Here is a 6474-nt window from a genome sequence, read left to right as displayed (position 1 = left end):
TACCAAAAGTATTGGCCTCTAGGGCTTACACCAACAATCTCCCACTAGCACTAGAGCCAATCAGGCATACCCCTAATGTCCATTGATCTAGTATGGCCATCATGCTTTTGCTGCGCAAGAGGCTTTGTCAGTGGGTCAGCAATATTGTCAAGTGTTGGTACGCTACATATTTTCACATCTCCTTTATCTATTATCTCTCGTATGAGGTGATAACGCCTAAGTATGTGTTTGGATCGTTGGTGAGATCTAGGCTCCTTAGCTTGTGCGATAGCACCATTGTTATCACAATAGAGACCAATGACATCCACAATGCTAGGAACTATGTCAAGTTCACTAATGAACTTTTTGATCAAAACAGCTTCCTTTGTTGCACTTGAGGCAGCAATATACTCGGCCTCGGTTGTAGAATCAGCAACTGTATCTTGCTTTGAACTTTTCCAGCTCACAAGCCACCGTTCAAGGAAAACACATAACCAGATTGCGATCTAAAGTCATCCTTATCTGTCTAGAAGTTGGCATCGGTGTATCCAATTACAGCCAACTCTTCCTGACCTCCATATATCAAGAATGAGTCCTTAGTCCTTCTCAAGTACTTAAGGATATTCTTGACAACTACCCAATGGGCATCACCAGGATCAGATTGGTACCTACTCATTGCACTTAAAGCATACGAGACATCTGGTCGAGTACATAACATGGCATACATGATAGATCCTATTGCAGATGCATATGGAATCTTATTCATGCGATCCCTTTCTTCTTTAGTTGAAGGGGATTGTGTTTTTGATAGAAACAGGCCATGTTGCATAGGTATGAATCCTTTCTTGGAATCATGCATGTTAAAGCGTCTCAGCACTTTGTCTATGTACGTACTTTGACTTAGGCCAAGCAGTTTTTGTGATCTATCTCTATAGATTATGATTCCTAATATATAGGCTGCTTCACCTAGGTCCTTCATAGAAAAGCATTTCCCCAACCAAGACTTTACTTGTTGCAGGGTAGGGACATCGTTTCCAATGAGTAATATGTCATCTACATATAATACCAGGAAAACGATCATGCTCCCACTAACCTTCTTGTAGACACAAGGCTCATCTTCGTTCTTGATGAATCCATATTGTTTTACTGTTTCATCAAAACAAAGATTCCAGCTTCTGGAAGCTTGCTTCAATCCATAGATTGATCTTTATAGCTTACATATCTTTTGGGCTTCTTCTGGTATGTCAAATCCTTCAGGCTGTGTCATGTACACATCCTCAAGAAGATTCCCATTAAGGAAAGCAGTTTTGACATCCATCTGCCATATTTCATATCCATGATATGCAACGATAACAAGTAAAATCCGAACAGATTTAAGCATTGCAACTGGTGAAAAGGTTTCATCATAGTCAACCCCATGAATTTGTTTATATCCTTTTGCAACCAGTCTTGCCTTATAGGTATGTAGTTTACCATCCATGTCAGTCTTCTTTTTGAAGACCCACTTGCATCCTATAGGGTTAACTCCTACAGGAGGCTCTACCAAGGTCCAAACTTGGTTTGTGTACATGGAATTCATTTCAGATTTCATGGCTTCTAGCCACTTCTCAGACTCGGGACCAGTTATGGCCTCTTGGTAGGTCACAGGCTCATCTTGATCCATGACTAATACATCACCTTGATCTGTTATGAGATATCCATATCTCTCAGGTAGGTGACGTATCCTGCTTGACCTACGCTGATCTTGTTCTACTTGAGCAGGTTGCTCTTCCACAACCACTTGTGTTTCCTGCTCTAATTCCTCCATAGGTGTATCGATGCTTTGTGATTCTTGAATTTCTTCAAGCTCTACTTTCCTCCCACTGATTCCTTTAGAAATAAAATCCTTTTCTAGGAAAACTCCAGTTCGAGCGACAAACATTTTGCCCTCAGAAGGATAGTAGAAAAAATACCCTCTTGTTTCTTTAGGATACCCCACAAATAAGCATTTGTCAGATTTGGGCTCAAGCTTAGTTGAAATTAGTCGTTTCACATAAACTTCGCAACCCAAAATCTTCATGTAAGACATATGTGGTTTCTTACCACTCCATATCTCATATGGTGTCTTCTCAACCTTTTTGGATGGAACACGGTTAAGTGTGTAAGCTGTTGTCAACAGTGCATGTCCCCAAAAGGAGTTTGGAAGATCGGCGTGACTCATCATGGATTGGACCATGTCCAACAGGGTTCAATTTCTTCTCTCAAATACACCATTCCATTGGGGTGTTCCAGGATGAGTGAGTTGGGATAGGATCCCACACTCTTTCAGATGGTCATCAAACTCCAGGCTTAAATATTCACCACCTCGATCTGATCGAAGAGTTTTAATATTCTTACCTAGTTGGTTTTTTACTTCATTCTTGAATTCCTTGAACTTTTCAAAGGACTCTGATTTGTGTTTCATTAAATACACATAACCATATCTACTGAAATCATCAGTGAATGTGATGAAGTACTAAAAACCTCCTCTGTCTGGTATGTTCAGTGGTCCACATACATCAGTATGTATGAGGGCCAAAAGATCATTAGCTCTTTCACCTTTTCCTGTGAATGGAGACTTTGTCATCTTTCCAATTAAACAAGATCTTCATGTCTCATATGATTCATAATCAAAAGAGTCCAAGAGTCCATCTTTATGGAGTTTGGAAATGCGTTTCTCATTTATGTGGCCTAATCGACAATGCCAAAGGTAAGTTGGATTTAACTCATTAGGTTTCATCCTTTTAGTATTAATGTTATAAATAGGCATTTCAAGATCAAGGACATATAGTTCATTGTTCATTTGTGCAGTAGCATAGAATATATCATTCAAATAAATTGAGCAACAATTATTCTTTATTATGAATGAAAAACCAAACTTGTCCAAACAAGAAACGGAAATAATATTCCTGCTAATTGCAGGTACATAATAACAGTTCTCCAACTGAATTATTAAACCACTAGGTAAAGTCAATACATAAGTTCCTACGGCTAAGGCAGCAACCTTTGCTCCATTGCCAACCCGTAGGTCGACTTCACCTTTTGCCAAATATCTACTTCCTTTTAGTCCATGCACATTTGTACAAATGTGAGAACCGCATCCAGTATCTAATACCCATGATGCAGAAGTAGATAAATTAATTTCAATAACAAAAATACCTGAAGTTGGAGTCTCTATTCCATTCTTTCTATCTTCCAGGTACTTTGGGCAGTTTCTCTTCCAGTGTCCGGTCTTACCGCAATGGAAGCAGGTGCCTTCTTTTGCTATGCCTCCACTAGGCTTCAAAGCAGCAATAGTGGGTTTGGGTTTGGCAACTTCCTTGCCTTTCCCTTTATCATGTTTGAGGACAATCCTCAAGTTTCGGTGCTATAGCGGGTATTCGTTACCATTAGAGATATTGACTAAATCCAAGGTAAATCATACAAGTCGAGTCGCCACCACACTTCTATTTATCCAAGGGAATGGTTAGAAAGCGAACAAAAACCTAATAGTTTTAACAAAAACTAGTAAAAGAAACAGAGATCTGGGTAAGGGGGTTGGTTATGCAATGGGAAGGTGTTAGGCACCCAAAACATCCTAGGTACTCCTAGGGAGCCCTTTTCATACTTATTGTGAAGGTTGTTTGTTTTGTGGAAATTTTGTTTGTGCAAACATGATTGAAGAGATGAGAGGAGAATGTACAAGTTTATTTACTTTTTGTGTTTGGATGGATAAACCCATTGCCTACGTACCGTCTTAAAAAAGATTAGGATCAAAACCTCGTAGTTCGGGGTAAAAATCTCGAAACAAGTTGGTGAATTGATTGGTCCAAAAGCCTTAAGGTCTTTCGTTATCCAAGGGAGAAAACTCAACGAAACCACAAATCCACCATGTGAGGATAACTTCAACATGCCAGTGAGGGGTTAACCCTATAATAAGCATGGAAGACTCATTGTCCATCACTAAGGATATAGGTGAGTATTACATCTACCACAAAGATAACTCAAACCTAATAACTAAAGGTTATGGGAAATTTGATTAAGAAAGTGGCCATTGGAACCACAAGAAAGAAATTTGAATGAGTTATATTTACCAATTAGAAGTATATACAAAAATGGTCAAAGTTGACTTAAAGGTTCAATTCAAAATAAGTGTTATGAAAAGGAAATTTGAAAATCAAAAGCATAAGGCTTAGGTTTCTAATGTTTGAAAACAAAGGTTAAATGTTTGCACAAAAGGTTTTGGCTTGTGTTAGAATGGAGAGAAGAAGAAGAAGGGCTAAGTCCTAAGGAAAGCAAAAGATGAGAGATAAAGAAATAAAACCACAATGGAGTTCCTCTCTTGAGATCATATTGATGATCCAAGTAGCTCCCATCCTTTGGAATAAGCAATCACAAAGCATAAGCAATCAAACAAGTCTCATAAGAGATCCTCAATGTGTCTTGTATCTTTCACTTTGGGTGAACATGGCAATGGTCCTCCAATTAAGCTCAAACGGAAACTCCTAGCACAAAAGCACACATATCAAAAGTTCCATGAAGTAAAACAAGAATGGACAAGAGTGAGTTTAGAGATTTGGTCCTTCTAATCCATCTTCATCATTGAGATCCTTTTATTCCACCTTTGCACAAGGACAAGTCCTAGAATCTAAGTCCAATTCTCCATTTCTTTGCATAGGGAAAGTCCTAGAAACTAAGTCCATTTCTCCATTTGGTTCACAACAATCAAAACAAAACACAAGCATAATAATATATACACAATTATATGCTCAAGTGAGCAAAAGGCAAATGGCATTAACATAAACATGTGCTCAAATGAGCAAAGAGAAAAAGCAAATGGATAATATGTGCAAGAATAGTAAATTGCATGAACGTAAAGAACAAAAAGTAAATGTTAATTGTCAATAGTTAGTGTTAGTAGTTAGTGTGCCATAAGGCAAATTTAGCGCTATGTTAAGCAATCGTAATTGGACATATGTAGAAGTCACAACTATCTGAGGCCGGTCAATAATAATGTAGGCAACAATACAAGTTAGAAGTCTTGATTAGTGAACCAAGTTCCAACAACTTGCCATGCCAAAAAGAAAAAGAGAATTGATCTTGTATTGGTTTAATCCTTTTGCATGATTTAGAAGACAACCTATCCTTAATGCAAAGCCATTCACTTGATCTATTGATCAAGATGAATTAGATTTGAATCAAAGAAGATTAAGTCTCCCTAATCAATGCTAACTTATCAACCTTTAACTCATTGATCAAGAAGAAAGAAGAAGAAGAAGAAGGAGATGGAGAATGGATAATGGAAATGGAAAGATCAAAATGCATAAAGTGAAATAAGATGTACCAATCCAAGTGTATTGACCAAATGACATTGAAATTCAAAGTCAAACAATGATAAATCAGAAATGAGATGAAGATTGGAGATCAAACCATAGGCAAAATATTTTTGGCATTTTCAATATTAAAATAAACTTGAATTAAAAATAATGGAAAGGTCAAACTTCAAAATTACTTCAAATCAACCTTGAAAGGTCCAAGTAATTTATCCGAAGTTCAACAAGGTCAAACAAAGTTTGACAAAAAATTTCAGCATTTTTAAAAGTCAGAAACTATTTTTAACCAATTAAAAATGAATAAAAATAACCTAATTGAACTAAAATCTCAAATAAATCTCAAATCAATTCAAAAATTGATGAGAATATTTTTCATAGATGCATCATCATTCAAATAGGTTAGGAAAATATTTTTGTATTTTTTGAATATCAGAAACTATTTAAAATGAATTAAAAATAACCAGAAAAGAGAAAATTCACAAAAAATATCAAATGATAAAAAAATAATTAAAAATCAGAAATAGAAAATAGAATTTATTTGGAGACTAATGCAATTGGTCCCATAATTTTTGGATTAATTATGAGAGAGATATTGATTTTTGAAAATAATTGGAATTAAAGAAAATAAAATCAGAAAATAGAAATGGCAAAAAACGAGAGCCCTTGGATCTGAGCTCATTAATTGAGCTGGCAGATCCAAGCATCCAGAGGCGCGCGCCTATTGTAGTCCACGGTCAATGCAATCACATGGAAACCAAGAAAAAGTCATAACAATGAAGGATCCTGATTAAATCTGGAAAAGAAATCAAACGGCCAGGAATTGATCTGGCAATGATGAAGCCACCGGAGCCACCGTCTTCTCCGGTGAGCTTGGATTTTCCGATCAAATTTGCAGAGATCCAAACCTTAATGAAAATACACGATCTATACATCTTTAGAAAGATGGGATGATATACATCATCCCTGTACCATCCATTTCACTCTAGATTTCCATGGTGTGAGAAATCAGAAGTTGAAAATCTGGTGTTCATCATGAACTCAATGGATTTCAAAAATTGAATGCATAAACATGATGCCTCTATTGAGAGGACTTCAGCCAACACAAGATCCAAGCAAATAGGTCAATGGATGATGAGATTCGAATGAAATACCAGTTGAAGAGTAA

The sequence above is a fragment of the Lathyrus oleraceus genome, chromosome 5 (assembly GCF_024323335.1).
Source record: "Lathyrus oleraceus cultivar Zhongwan6 chromosome 5, CAAS_Psat_ZW6_1.0, whole genome shotgun sequence".
Classification (NCBI taxonomy): domain Eukaryota; kingdom Viridiplantae; phylum Streptophyta; class Magnoliopsida; order Fabales; family Fabaceae; genus Lathyrus; species Lathyrus oleraceus.
Note: the sequence above shows the minus strand (reverse complement) of the source record.